The sequence below is a fragment of the Pseudopipra pipra genome, chromosome 1, assembly GCF_036250125.1.
Source record: "Pseudopipra pipra isolate bDixPip1 chromosome 1, bDixPip1.hap1, whole genome shotgun sequence".
NCBI lineage: Eukaryota > Metazoa > Chordata > Aves > Passeriformes > Pipridae > Pseudopipra > Pseudopipra pipra.
The window spans coordinates 32970771-32986142 of NC_087549.1; the positions used below are offsets into that span (position 1 = coordinate 32970771).

At 38.0% G+C, this 15372-nt stretch overlaps 1 long non-coding RNA gene across 3 annotated transcripts in view; it reads left to right on the forward strand.

Moving 5' to 3' along the window:
* The window catches only part of LOC135416786 (uncharacterized), a 47187-nt gene that overhangs the window by 29488 nt on the left and 2327 nt on the right, over positions 1-15372 (forward strand). For 2 of the 3 annotated variants that reach the window (XR_010431771.1, XR_010431784.1), the window contains 2 exons: positions 14418-14581; positions 15137-15210. This is a non-coding gene — a long non-coding RNA (uncharacterized LOC135416786). The remainder of the gene's footprint in view (positions 1-14417; positions 14582-15136; positions 15211-15372) is intronic. The other variant, XR_010431793.1, reaches the window with a different exon arrangement.

Here is a 15372-nt window from a genome sequence, read left to right on the forward strand (position 1 = left end):
GGTGCATAGGGCCACAAATATCAAAACAATCCCTTCCACCCCCAAGACTGATGAATCTCAGCTAGCTCTCCTAAAACCTATCAGCTCTTTTAAGATTATTAGTGTTTTAGTAATTACTTATCTCTCAGAAATGCACAGGACTTCTTGTTTGCTCTCTGAACAAATCCAGATACATTGGTTTGTCAGAAGTAAAATCTTAGGAGACAGCATAAGCCAAACACCTTTTCTTTGGGGAAAAATTTTAATATAATACTCCCTTTTTCTAACAACATGGCATTCTATTTATTCAGAGGCCTTGAAAAAATACACACAAATCTTTCAAAAAATTATCACCTACTAATATCTCAAATAAAAAATTTTACCATAGTACATTCTGGGAATTATGCCAGCAAATGAAGTCTTTACTTCATTCACCACTTTTTTACTCTACCACTTAAGTGCCACTTAAATAGTTGTTGAAAATTGTAAGTTTATTGTACGTATGCATATCCACTGCTCTTAGCTATCACTATCCACAGGTTATGGATGTCACCACTGAGCCAGTCCAGTCTCCATGGTTTGTTTGTCTTCCTCTGTGGTCACTACATTAAAGGAGAAAATTTATTCTGATCCCTAATGATTCAGCTACTTCAGGCCTAATTGTCTGCAATCTCACCCTTTGCAAGTGATTTTTTCTTGCCCGTCTGAATCTTGTACGAATGCAAGGGAGTCCCACAAATTTACTTGAATGAAATTTTCAAAGCAGCCATCAGATAAGAGGTATGAGCAGGGACCATTCTCACTTTCAAATGGAAGTGTGGTCCAGCCCAGGAGGTTTCACTTTGAATGCTGGGCTGTGGATGCCCTCTTTAGAATTCCAACCTTACTACAGCTGTTTATTGAGGTGGACTGTAAGGGCAGGATTATTCTTTCCCAACAGAGGTGTCTACAAGTCAGATGCCTTCATCTAAGCTAGTGTGCTAGACTCCCATTGTATTCAACATCAAGAAATCAGCCAAAAGAAGTGATTGTTCTACTGTAGTCAGCATTAGTGTGGCCTCAGTCTGAGTACTTTCAGCTACTGAGTGCAGTTTTCCACTTGATAACATAAGGATTATGTTTCCAAAGGAGACAAAAAGGGTGAAAGAACTAGAGGGCATGACTTATGAGAAATGTCTGAGGACATTGGGTTTGTTCAGCTTAGAGAAGACTAAAGAGTAACCTTATTGTTGTCTACAACTTCCTCATGAGGGCAAATGGAGAGGGATGTGCTTATCTCTACTCTGGTGACCGGTGATGGGACTCAAGGGAATGTCTTGAAGCTGCTCCAGGAGAAGTTCATATTGGATGTTCTTCACTGAAAGGGTGTTCAAGCACTGGAAGAGGCTGCCCAGGGAGCTTGTTAGTATTTGGACAGCACTCTTATAGCTAAGTTTTTTTTAGATTGTCCTCTGTGGAATCAGAAATTGGACTGAACCATTTTTGTGAGTCCCTTCCAAGTCAGGATATTCCATGATTTTATAATTCTATGGCTGTCACTTTCAATGTATAGTCAACTTAGCCTAAAGTAGATGGTTAAAACAGGTCATGCTTGTGTCAAAGAATTGCCTCTTTCTCTGCACCATATAGCAAAAGGGAGGTATTGTACACATCTGCCTTGCAGAGTCTTCAATTATAATTAGAAATTCATAGATACTTATGGCTAGTGCAGGAGATTTGATTTCTTCCTTCAGTTCTCAGACTTTTTCTTTTGGAAGTCCTCTTTTACCTACTACTCATCTTGACAATGGTTAGACAACGGTTAGCTCTGCTGACTGACAGGATTCTCCATTTTTGTAAAACATGCTTCAGCAGAATTCCAAGGAGAGGCTTTGTGAACAACTCAAAATTTGTTCAGATTAGGGACTCACATGTTAATCTGGATGATGACATAAGTTATAGTTAATTTCTGACCTTGTGTCTGAGTTATCAAGAATAAAGCCTATCTCTTTTAAAGGACGGAAATCAAGATTCAAGAATTTAGAAAAGAGTATTTTGGATGAGAGAATATAACTAGTATTGTCTAAAATATATTCAGAATTATATCTAAAATTAAAGTCTAACTTCTTGTTCACCTATACTTCTATTCATGTCTGGACTGCTATCTGAAAGATTGGATTTCAGATATTCTTAGATTAAAAGACATAAATTCAGTTTTGTTTCTTGTTTCATTTCTCTGATTTCATAGGCTGCAGCATTATCTGTTGTGTGAACAAGTTTACATTTTAGAAAAAGAAATGCTTCCCATATCCTTCAAATCAGCCTCAGCCTTTTTCAAAAAGTATTTTATATTTCATGCCAAATAACTATGATGGTGACAGAGCCCTGGAGCAGGTCTCCCAGACAGGTTGTGGAGTCTTCTCCTCTGGAGACATTCAAAAGCCATCTGAGCAACATGCTCTAGGGGACCCTGCTTGATCAGGGAAGTTGACCTTGATGACTTCAATAGTCCCTTCCAACCTTTCATATTTTGTGATTCTGTGATGGAATACAATTTCAAACATAATTTTGATAGCTCACATTTTAATTCACAACCCAACAACTATCTAATAAATTATGTTTAATGTTTAGGCATCTTTAATGATTTTGCGCTGTATCAATTTTTTTATTCAATGTTTTCAATTGTAAGTCTTTCACAGAAACTCTTTCATCATTTGGAGGGACTTAAAAAGGTGACCTTTCCCTGGTCTTCTTGTCTGCCTTAACAGAGTTTTAGACTTAATTACTCTAAAGACCATTTTGGAAAATGAGGATTGTTAAAGGGGAAATATGAAAGCCTGAGAGAACTTGTGGAAAATGGTTTTGCTCTTGCTATCATCCAAGTGCAGTATACTTCTATCAGAAGGGGTGGTTATGTCTCTGCATCACTCCTGTATTCTGCAGTCATGGCACAGATTATACAACACTGCACTTCGAACAGGGAAGCACAATTTCCTTCTTATACCATTTACCTCTTTCATTGTTCAATTTTAATGAAAGTAAGTTCCCAGTTTCAAAGTGTATAATTCACCCTTAATAGATTACATGGGCTGAAATTTGATACGCAACATGCTGCCCAGGGAAGAGACATGCTTTGCTTTGTATGAGATGTAGGTCTGTACAAAAGCAAACCAGGTATTTTTGTTTTCATACTTTCTGTTTCTCTCTACCAAAAAAACAAACAAACGAAAAAACCCAAACAAAAAACAACTCACATCTTTTTTCAGCATCAGAGTGCATGAACGAAGGGGAAATCCTTGTGCAAATGCTGAGAGGTTTATGCTAGGGACAGTAGTTTAAAAAAAAAAACCACCAGTAAGTTACATGCAAATTTGTTCCCATTAGAACTGACATAAACCCCAGAATTTTAGTGTATATATGGTTTTAAATATGATCCTTTAGAACCTGACCAATGTAGTGACCGTATGATAACTATTTTACTGCTTATGGAGATTTGAAATGCACACAACACGAGTTTATGCACTGTTGGATCTTTTCCCTCTTACACTTTAAGGACTGGTTCAATATTTAATTGAGAAAATACTGTTATTTTAAAGACTGTTGCATGATAAAGAAAAATTTAACAAGGAGCCAGTCAAATTAGATGCTCAGATATCAGCTCTTCCTGACTTCAGAGAAGGTTCATCATGTTCACCCCTTCCCAGGACAGGGCTCCTCTTGCATGTCTCCAGTTACTTCTCTACAAAGCTCTCAAGCATTTGCTTATTCCTTTGCTGAATCTGGGTCCTAGTCTAATCCCACCATATTCCCAGGGTTGGGAGCATTTAATTAGTACACTGAATTTAATATTTTTGCATGCAAACCAGATCTTTGCAGGTACTTTGTACCTCTGCAAATTCACTTTGGAACAGGAAAATTATTTCCAGGAGATTTTTTCCTTGAAATAATTCTTTCTAATAGCTAGTGGCCTGAAGAATATGTAAATCAGCAACATCATCCACCCTGCTCTCTGACAATTCTTTCTGTTACTCGATACCTCTAGCTCTTGCTGAAGGAATCTTTCCTTTGAGTTCTTCTCTCACTGATTCTTCTCCTCTTTGTCTGTCATTCTCTGCTCTGTAACTCCTTTCTTGGGTCTTGGCCAGCTTGCTCCCCTATTATATTCTACTTTCTCTTTCATCCTCATCCCGGATTGAATCTGACTCTGTGACTGCAAATCCACCAACAGCTATTAAATATACAGCAATGCAAATCAAATCCCATGAGGAAAGCCCAGCTAATTATGTGCCGACTCCCTTGCTGGTACCAAGACTCAGTTTCTCTCATCAATCATCCCCAGGACTCTACTGACTTATCAGAGCCTGTTTTGTGTAGTGACTCTCTTCCATGCCCTCTTTGCACACTCTTCCTTTAACCTCTTAGTAATTTGCTGAAATCTTCCTTTTGAACATTGGAAGATTCATGGATCCACTATTATCTTGAGCCAGGATGCAGGAGTTCAGCTTGATTTACCTTCAACCTTCCCTGGCCTGTTTTAAATCTACTGATGCATTCTGCATTCTCTGTAGTTTCTCACTTTGCTGTTAAATCTTCCAGCGGTTTGGAGACTCTCCCTTGTATTCAAATGCTGTGAGCTTTCTTCTACATTTCAGGGCATTTGGTAAGCTTATTGTTTTGCCTCATTTCTTCTGATTTCAGCTAAAATGTTGTTTCATTCTGTTTCTTTTTCTCTTTCTTGCCATCAGTCCAGGCTCCAAAGGACAGAAGATTGTTTCTCTTACATAACAAGTGGCCAGACCCACCCAGAGCCACAGATGTGAACCGGAAGGGTTCAGGTTTTTTTAAGCCAAGTCAAAGGGAGCTCTTGGCAAATTTCCCCAAAGGCAGCAGTATTCTAAAGCGAGGATCTGCAGCTCTGGGGCAGGCTGTCAGGTGCCTGTCAGTTCTCACCCAGGCAGATGTGCAGCCCTGGGTGATCCAAGAAGGCTGTTGCAGGACTAGTGATAGTGGGATTTCAGTTCCTGCAGATCCAGGTTGGGCACACATTACCATGCTGTTATAACCCAGTTTAGAAGCTCTACGCTTTACCAGGTGTTACACTTTTATTTCTGGTTTCAAGAGATGTTGCCTACGCAAACTCTTTCAAAGCCTTTTGATTCTTTGGTATCTTGAGTTCACGTCTGGAGAAAAACTACACATTTTTCTGTAAGAGGTTTCTTTTAATTTGGTGAGAAAATAGATGTTTTGGCAAAAAGGGTTTAACAGAAATAACACACAACTTCAGAAAAACATTACAAGAGGTTACTGAAACAAGAAAGCATTGCCATAGTAAGGGAACCTTTGTTACACCCAGCAAACACAAACTTAGGTGAAATACCCGTAACTTAAGTGAAATACAGACAAGTTGCCCACAGGAGTAAAGGAAGAGAGATTAAGAGAAGAAAGAATAAAGAGAGGAACATAGTCACCACTACGAAGGTCACATCTTGACAGGTCAGGAGGGCAGAGGCCAAAGGGGATGGAGATCTCGTGAGTGTCTATTCATAGACTCTGGCTATTGTAAGCCACTCCCTCTAGGAGGGACCTTTGGCTCACTGCCACTCACTGTCCCCCCAGCCAAAGTGAGGGGTGCCACAGCCAATTAGAGGCTCCAGGGGGTGCAGTGCAGGCAGGCCACAAGGTGGACCTCATTGACAGCTTAGTTGCATGGCTTTCCCTGCCATGTGCCCTGCGTGGTTGCACCATGTTGGCTCCGGGCCTAAGTCTAGCCCTTCCAGCACCTACCCCCACACACACAGACAATGTGGTTTATTCGACCCATCAGTCAAATAATTCAGTGGGATATGAATCCTGTCTCTGACACATGCGCAGGTGCTCTGCTCCAGACCTGCTGCAGGAGCACTGGCGATCTCTGCAGCTTCATGGGGGTTTTCTGAGCTACTCACCAAAGTGTAACAGATAGGGTCCTGCATCCAGTTTTCCTCAGCCCCAGATTTTGCCTGTTCCCCTTGCAGCAGTAGAAATAAAATGGACAGTTTCAACAATGGCATGGTATGGAAAGAATTACCAGGGACTGAAATACCATTTTCACTGATTTAAGAATAGTTTAGTCCAAGAAGTTTTAATTCCCTGGGAAGCTGGAAAGTTGGTTTTTCATTTCCATCGTAAGCAAAACACTATTATACGAAACTTGTACACAACGTATGACTCACTTTTTGAGTGACTTTTAATTGTCACTTCAGGTGTCAGTTGATGCATTTCTACTGTGCCTATTAGTGTAGAGTTATTACATTTTAATTCCAACAGTTCATGAAGAACATTTTCTGTTATCTTTTCTACGATTTTTTTTTTGCCTTCTTACAATGCAACAGGCAGATATTGTGGCATTGATGGGGCATTTATAGATGGCTGATGAATTCTGCCTGATATTATTACACAGTTCCTAATATACAAATTGTGTTAATGATGATAAGAGTGTACAGCTTTCAGCAAATTCTTTGTCACACAAAGGGATAACAATTAGGTCATTAAATCTTGAAAGATGACAATAAAAGCAAACAAAAATATGGAAGAAAATATGCCTCCTGATGAATTTTCTCTCATTAGTCATTAGAGATGACAGGAGTTTGTATAAATGCAGTTGCTACCTTTAAGCTCCTATCAACCTCAAAGAAGATCAGGTCTGGGCAGGGAAGAGTTTGAGCATAATCCACACAGAAATGGGTGAGCACTTCTATGGCAGACATTTGAGTTTAGTTGTGCTGAAGTTTAGCAGATTGACAAGAAAACAAACTATAAGCAGTAATATTTATCCCTGTGTATGCTGATCCTGGACAATCCTAGAAGATTTCCCCTTCATCTATTTAATGGTATGCAAAAATGAGAGACTTGAGACATGAAAATTAGGTTCAGAATCTATTATTTTTGCTTAAATCTGTATAAATTGAATGTGTCTGCAGCTGCCAAGGTTGGGTTGCAGTGTATTAGCAAGACATACTCAACCAGTAGAATGAGTATATAAAAATCCAGAACAGGATACAAGAAGCACTGAAACTGTATTTGATAAAAAGACTTGCCTTTCTTCTAAGATCACTTCTTCTTATTTTCTGCTTTAGGTTGGAAATAAGAACCATTCATTGCTGAAAAAGATCTTGACAGTTAATTTTAATACACTGTAATAAATGTATATTTTCTTAATACATAAGTGCATTTCTTGGGATTAAAAGCTCTTATTTCCCAGTGACTACATTCTACCTCTGTATTATATGAGGCCAAATTACACAATGAGCTGAGTTACACTAATCTTAATCAGTAAAGCACAAATAAAACTAATGTTAAGGTTTGATGCTTGCACCACTAAAGTAAACAAAAAGCACAGAGTGAAAGACAATTGTGCAATAAGGCAAAGGAAAAAGAAGACAAGAATGCAACACACAAGGATTATTCAAAAGCCAAACTAAGAGAAACATTAAATAACCCATGATTTCATACTATCTCTCCCCATCCCTTCATCTTCTTATAAAAACTAGGAATACAATAGGATGCGTCTTTCCTCACACCTGGTAGAAGCTCAGTTCTTTCTTCTTTATTCTTGTGAAAATATTGAAGAACTAAGGAGAGAGATAAAGGAAAACAACAGTACTCCAAGCATTTACAACTTTTGTCATAAGAAGAGAAGAAAGCAACAGCGTAATAGTGTGTATCTAAAACAGACATTAAACTTTCTTCCTTTACTACACTTCTGGTGGTCTGAAGAAAGTTCTTGGGGCTCAGTGCTGAGGTTCTTGGGGAACCGAAAACCCAGAGCCATTTCATTTGATAAAAGCCTGAAAACTCCAGCCTTATACGGCTTTGTGTGCTGTTTGAACATTCACTGCTGGGATTTCTTCTTCGTTCTCATTTCACATGTGTACATCACGAAAAAATAGAAAAATAGGATATCGTTAGTTTTGGCATCACTGGAAGAGAGTTTTATTAGGGCTGCATTGCTTGCAAAATCCTGCCAAAAGCCACAGGGTAGCTTACTAAAGAAAATAACTCCTTTTAGATAATTAGCATGGGCCCATGGAAGCCAACAGAGAGACTGCTACTAACTGCAGCTACAAAAAAACTTTGGATAATTGTGGAAATTAATTAATCTCTGTTTGGCCTTGTCCATTTCTCATGCCCAGGCGTAACTTCCCTTTGTTTTACGAGTCAGCCCTGGAAAGTTCATGTCCCATCATTGTTTTGGAAAGATTTCGATTTGCTGTGGAGTATTCAAGAATTTTGTGTCCTTAGCAAAGTCCTTTACAAATGACAGAGTCACAGAGTTGTGCTTCTTCAAAAGTCGCTGGTACACAAAGTGAATCAGGATCATACGTATAATCACACATCTAATCTCCATGAGCTTTTCTCATAGCAATGTACTAAATGACTACTATGAACATGGCCTAGGCTTTTTTAAAATAAAGCTTAAAAATCTGAGACCAAAATATCTACCAAACAGTTTCTACTATTCCTATATTTATCAGCTTTGAACACATCTGATAAAGGTGGCTCTTGAAATAGAAGAGGAAAAAAAAGAAAGCCCTACGTCAAGGTTATCAAAATGGTCCTTTTCAGGTTGTTTACACATTTTCACCTAGGAAGTCAGTGGCCTTTATGGTTTAAAGCCATGATCTTCCTAATATCTTACAAATAGTCAACCTAGGAGGAAAAATCTATCTAAGAAAATTCTTGTGGAATTCAGATAAATATTAAAAAACAGCAAATGAAAGCATTAAGCTTATATGTCATAGTAAATGCAAACTGGGAATATACATTTCTGTCAGCAATTATTGAAGTATTCAGTATTCCTCAAAAGAAATCCACTACACTGTTAGAGAGACTAAATAACATTTCAAAGTCGTTTTAATTAGATTTTGTACTTAACCTCTTCTGTGACCAGTTCTTTGTAAATCCCCTTTATTTCCTGCTACCATGCTGTGATACTGCTTTCTTACGAATGAGAGACTAAGTAAAACAGCTGCGCTGAATATGTGAGTAATTAGGGAATAGTTTACTATAAATTATGGATTTGTTAGAGGAAAGCAGTCTATACCTGTTCCAGTGTTTGAGTCAAGTATTTAAAACCTCCCGTTTTACCAGGTTCTGCAACTTCACTGACTCTCAGCCTGTAGAAAAAACATGGCTGATACAAGGGTGGGGTATTTTCAAAAACATTCGCTTACATAATCTTTGTTCCTGGATTAATGCTTTTTTTAAGAAGGTTTGTTTAATAAAATTTTTGTGCTTACATCTGAATTTTGCTCTGTATCTATTTCATCAAGAAATTGCTGAATAACTCTCCACTAGTACAGAAACAGAGCGCTGTATTAGAGTTCTGCTTAGCTTCTTACCTCAAGCCCTGGTGCTGTTTTCATGTGAAACCCAGATGCACAAAATTTCCTATTTTCTTCGCTACTCTCATTTGCATTCAAAGCAAACCCAGCATTCATCCCCACAACCCACAGCTTTCCCTGTGCTCTGCCAGTCTGGGCAATCAGGAAAGCATAATCACGGATACACTGAGGTACAATACAGTTGGTAAAATATGTATGTACTATCTACTGTAAAATTTTCAGCTATTATATTACTCGTGAACTCTCCTAATTTTTGCTTCTTCTAGACAAACCTATTGATTCCTACAGGTATGAGGGCTTTCATTTCTCATTTAGTTAGTTATTTATTAGAGGAACCTCTTGAATTTAATCATTCCAATTGGATGACAGCTAAAAACTCTAATTTTGAAATTTGATAGTAGCTCAGCATGAAGTTTTTCTGAAAAATTGCCTTAGTCCATGCTGACCTCATCAGCTTTCATCAGTGATGGGAACAATAAGATTCACAATGCACCCAAAGGCTAGGAGACAAGAACTACCAAAATGGACGATGCCTCACAGCAAACACTCCATGAGCAGCTCCCTCTTAAAGACCTTCAGCTTCATGAGCCTGCATCATCAGGAGTGAGCTACTTCACTTTCAAGTGAAGTGATTTTTGGATTCTTAAATTAAAATCCAATGTCCACCTTTGGCTTGAGAGAAGCCAAAGCTATCAATAGCAGGCAGAGTCTAACAGTCACAACACCTCAATTTACCAAACAGGCTACAATATTCCAAATTATTCTGCGTATAATGCTGAATGTAGAGTGCCTACAACCAAAACCTGCAATGAAAACTCTGTGGAGAATTGTATGGGGCAGAACAGCAGTCGCTTTGGAGCAGAAGCTTACCAACACTGGATGAAGGTGTTGCAGTTCATACCTGGGCTTTCTGTAGTACCCTAGTGATCCCAGTACAGTGGTGACTGCAGTCATTCAGGAGTAGTGCTGATTTACCTTCCTCTCCTGCTAATGTTACCTCTGCATTGTTTAGATTTTAATTCTGATTCAATTCAGCTGACTCTACCCAAGAAGGAGTCGTTTGTCTTTCTTTGATTCTATGATGAGGGAGATACAGAAGCCGATGATACCAGCAAAATGAATCCACTGCAAACTGGGTCTTCTCTAAGCCGCTGGCAGGACCATGGCAAAGCAGGCCATACAAAAAAAAAAAAAAAAATAGAAAAATAAAGAGCCATGGGTATACTTGCTTGAAATATCTGAATTTTTTTTTTAATTCAGTTCAACATATCAAAACAAACTCCCAACATTTCCTTCTGTCATTACTGACACTGGAAAAGAAGAAAGTACATACTTTTGAAAATATGCTCACAGATACAGATCTGTTATGACTGAAATGGATGTAAAGTCACAATTATTGAACAAGTATCCTCAATCAATCCAAAGCTATATCTTAGGACACAATGTGGCCGAACCATTCAGTTTTGTTTAGTTTGGTTGGAAAGAGCCTCTAGGCTATGTCTATTTTAGTAAATTAAACATTCTAGTGAATTAATAGCTTTAGAAGATCTTCTCAAGAACTCAAACACAACAGGAGACGTGAATAAAAAGAGTTACAGGTGCGATTCTGGTCTGGACCAAAGACCATTTCCTCAGACAACTCCCTGGCATCTCTTGGGGAAATTTGTAGGTTACAGGCACTTTGTGGTAGGCAGTTGCATAAGACTGGCCTATTTTGGATGATGAGAGAGTTTAATAGCATGGACACAGGCTACTCTGTGCTAGTTGGCTTCATGGGCAGACCATTGTGGGCAGGTTTCATTCCCTATGATAAGTCTTAGAATTTGTTGGTCTTGCAAACATCTGAGTTATTCACGTGGTGAAGATCTGACAGGTGTCCGCTGTCTCCAAAAGGTCCATACCAAGTGACAGGTCAGATCTCTCCTCTTATGCTCTCTCCACCTGTGACAACAAGAGTGCCAAGCACAGACCTGTGCATTTCTCCACAGAAAATCCAAGCTGTTCCTTGCCTCCTCATTTTATACCCAGGAGTGGATTCCAACTTCTGACAGTTCAGGAGCCCATTTGCACCTTCACAAGCCCATAAGTGAAAAACCTGATATGTTTTTTTCTATGTCTTGTTTACTCAAAAGGTGTTTTCTGCTACCACTTAGTGAAGTTTTCAAGGTGTCTGGGTGCTTGAGCTGCCCTCTACCTGCAGCAGAAAGATCCCCAGAAGTTCTTCCTTCCCACAGTTGCTCAGCTGTTCCTGGCTTAGCTCCTGTAGGTCCCGTTTCAAGTCAGTTCTTTCCCAGCTACTGTTTCCTGGGCTCCCTGCGGCTGCAGCAGCTGTTCACTTCTCTTGGTCTCCCTTTTCTGGGAGAGGTTTGTCCTTCTCACCAGCTGCCCTCTCCCGCCCCCTGAGCCATTCAAGTCCCAGCCCCACTCCCTTATCTCTTCCTGATTCCTTCTGCAACCACTTTTCAAGCCCTGCTGCCTTCCCTCCACAGCCAGCCAGGAGGGTGCTGGCTCTGCCTTTGCAGCTCACTCACCACCCTTGGAACACCACCATCTCCCTTCCTGTGCAGAGAAGGATCCCAGTCGTAGTCCTGTGTGGTCTTGCCCAACATTACACACTTGTCCAGAGCATTTTTTTCAACAGAAAGTCCAACTGAGAGAAGGACAGCTATGTAAGAAATGTTGAAAAACAGTTCATCTCTTTTGCACAAAAATTTCAATTTAAAATGCAGATTTGCTGGTCTAAAACCTCTCTGGTAAGCAATACATCTACTCTGCTACTCTGCAATACTCTGCTCTGCTAAGCAATACATCCTTTTAGGCTAGCAGTATTCTGCATACCGTCAGACAGCTGAAGTCTGTGATTATGCTTATTTTTATAACTTTTAATAATTATAGTATAATTAACACAGATTCCGTGAAGCTGTTGTGTTGCAATAAGATACTTCCTGTCAACTCAGTCAAAAAAATGCAGTGAACTTAGTTTTTGAGTGCAGCTACAGAAGTAAATACATAGAGAATGTCCCATGAAGTTGTTTTAGAAAAATAAAAATATGTTATCTAAGAAATTTATTGCATACAGTTATTTTAGGACAGAGTTATGGTTTTATCTGAAACAAATCAAACAACTCTTTTTAACATAGCATGCTTAATTTGATTTTACTTTAACTTATTTCTTTCATTTTAAGTATTTGTTTATTTCAAACTTTGCCCCATTTTAGATCATTTTTTGCATCATCTTAATGATCAACTAATCTTTCTACAAAGGCACTGTATCAGGTTTCATAATACTGTCTTCCAATGTGAGAAAAAACAAACTTTGCATGCAGGTCTGAAGTAAATATTGATTTGTTAAATCATGTTTGCTAAACTCTGGATAAAAAAAAAAAAAGAGTGTTTTAGTCTTAAGAATGTTGGCAATAAGGAACATTTACATTCCCTTCATAGGTAAATTTTTAGAAGACGTACAACTTCCTGCTAAGGGTCATTTATAATTGAGGGATTCCTGAAATTAAACAGTTAGATGCAATAACATTTGTTCAAAGTTGAGAAAGAAATGGCAACTTGCCACATTCTTAAGATCATGTAATTGAGTGAAATCTGGAATTTAATACCTCAGCAGATGACAAGTTCAAGGATGACCCTGTTTTACAAAAGCCCAGTTGGAACGCATAAAGCCATCTGATTTTGAGTTTTCATGTGAAACATTTTAGAGCAGCAGGATTAATGAATGTATGAGAATGTGTCCTTGGATTAGAATGCATTCCTTTAGAATGAGAATAAGAAATATGAGAAATATTAAAAAGAAAACAAATGCAGCATTGTTAATTTCTTGCTATGTGACTGAAACACTTGTAACTAAGTGTCTATAGTATGACTTCAGTAGTGGCTCATTTTCTCACAATGCACCTGCGTGTCCTGGAAACAGTTGTAAACAGTACATGATTCTGCTAAGAGACAGAGCCCATAAACTGCCATTAAACTCTGCTTAGTCTTCTGTAAGTGCTGGTAGATTCTTCTTCTGGAACTAACAAGATAATAAATATAACCCTTCTCACATTTCTAGTTTAGACCACAGCATTTTCTATCTAAGAACAGACTTTTGTAAGGAGATGAAAAATATCGTTTAAAGGCATGTGGGATAGTCATGAAACCCCATATTTGGTGAACAAAATAAAGTAGAACTTCAGGTTAAATGAACACTAGGATCACAGGTACCACACAGGTCTTTATCTCCACCTTACGTTCCTTAGTTTAGTTAATATAAGAATATCTGATAAGCACTGGGATTGGTGAAAAATATTTTAGAGCACTGCTCTATTTATAAAAGAAAAAGAAAAAGAAAAAGAAAAAGAAAAAGAAAAAGAAAAAGAAAAAGAAAAAGAAAAAGAAAAAGAAAAAGAAAAAGAAAAAGAAAAAGAAAAAGAAAAAGAAAAAGAAAAGAAAAAGAAAAAGAAAAAGAAAAAGAAAAAGAAAAAGAAAAAGAAAAAGAAAAAGAAAAAGAAAAAGAAAAAGAAAAAGAAAAAAAAAGAAAAAGAAAAAGAAAAAGAAAAAGAAAAAGAAAAAGAAAAAGAAAAAGAAAAAGAAAAAGAAAAAGAAAAAAAAAGAAAAAGAAAAAGAAAAAGAAAAAGAAAAGAAAAGAAAGAAAAAGCTGAGGCAAAGTTTTCTGAATTGTGAACTTAATTTAAGTTCACAGTTTGCTTCAAAGTGTCCCAGCTGTTCTATTAGATAATTCCTTGGCTAAAGATCACTCTGTTAATAAGAATGAAAATGTTCACACTCTCTAATGACAAAGCATAACTACTGAAGAAAGTGAGTTATTGCAAACATTCAAGATGCCCATGAAGCTAACTTTTTCCCATTACTCTATCTGTATCCTGAGCCAGAAAACAAACCAAAACATGCTGTTGGGTTCAGTATTTTAGCAATTTATGTAAAAAAGAGGGCAGTGTTCGAAGTAACAGCAAAAAATCTTCCTCTGATTCTAGAAAATAATTGTTCTTTATAGAGTTGTCGTCTGGATTCGAAATTTCTTTAAAACTGGCAGGATGTATTTACTGCCTTTTGTAATTGCCATAGGTCTGTGCCTTCTGGAGTTTTCCCACTAAAACAAAGTTCATTAAAATATTCTATCAAATGGGAAACATCCCTGGTCTCAAAATTCATTTCTTTGGAGACTCTAAAAACACCTACATAGTGGAAAGAACAGGACGCATCACTGGCGGTCCATGACAAAAACACAGGTGGGTGTGTTGATAAACATGTTCAAGCTGCAGCTGCTGCTGGTTCTGATGGGAAAAATGCTCTTCTGGGGATTAGGAATATACTGTAATCATGCCAGCCAAAACATGCATGACAGTTGAAAAGGAAAAGAGAGCAGCTATATAAACGGCCATGGTGGTAACCCAAGTGATTTCTTTTAAATTTGCAAACAAAACACCTTCTTTAAGCCTCTACCTCTGTTTCCTAATGCCAATGTGTTAATAAGAACATGAAGAACAATTATATTATAATGCAAAATGCTTTTTTAGTAACCTACTGGAAAAATTATTTTAGCCCTACTGGGATTTAATTCATAAAATAACCTGAACTCCTGCAGAGCAGAAAACACGTACCCCTTTTTCCATTAGACCGCTCAGGGAGTAAGTGGTACTCATCCTGAGAAAGGATGCCAGAGTCTATTCTGAGACATTTAGAGATGAAACATGCATTCCTTATTCTTTTACCACTGAAGACATTTCATACCACATATGATATGCATGGCTGACATAGAGTAATACTATATCTACATTTTTCAGGCAGACAGAGTAGTTGATGTGTCCTTTTCCAGAGCAGATGTTTTCCAGATATGCTACTGTCACTCATTAAGATAGTAAGTAAGACTTGTATGAGTTATGGTATGGTAAATACTATATATGCCAGCTCATCCGTAAAATACTATGGATTTCCCAGATAATTCTCCCTCTGGTTGGCTTTAATCATTTCAATATGACTAGTTTCCCTATGAACTCAGGACAACTTTTATATACACCAG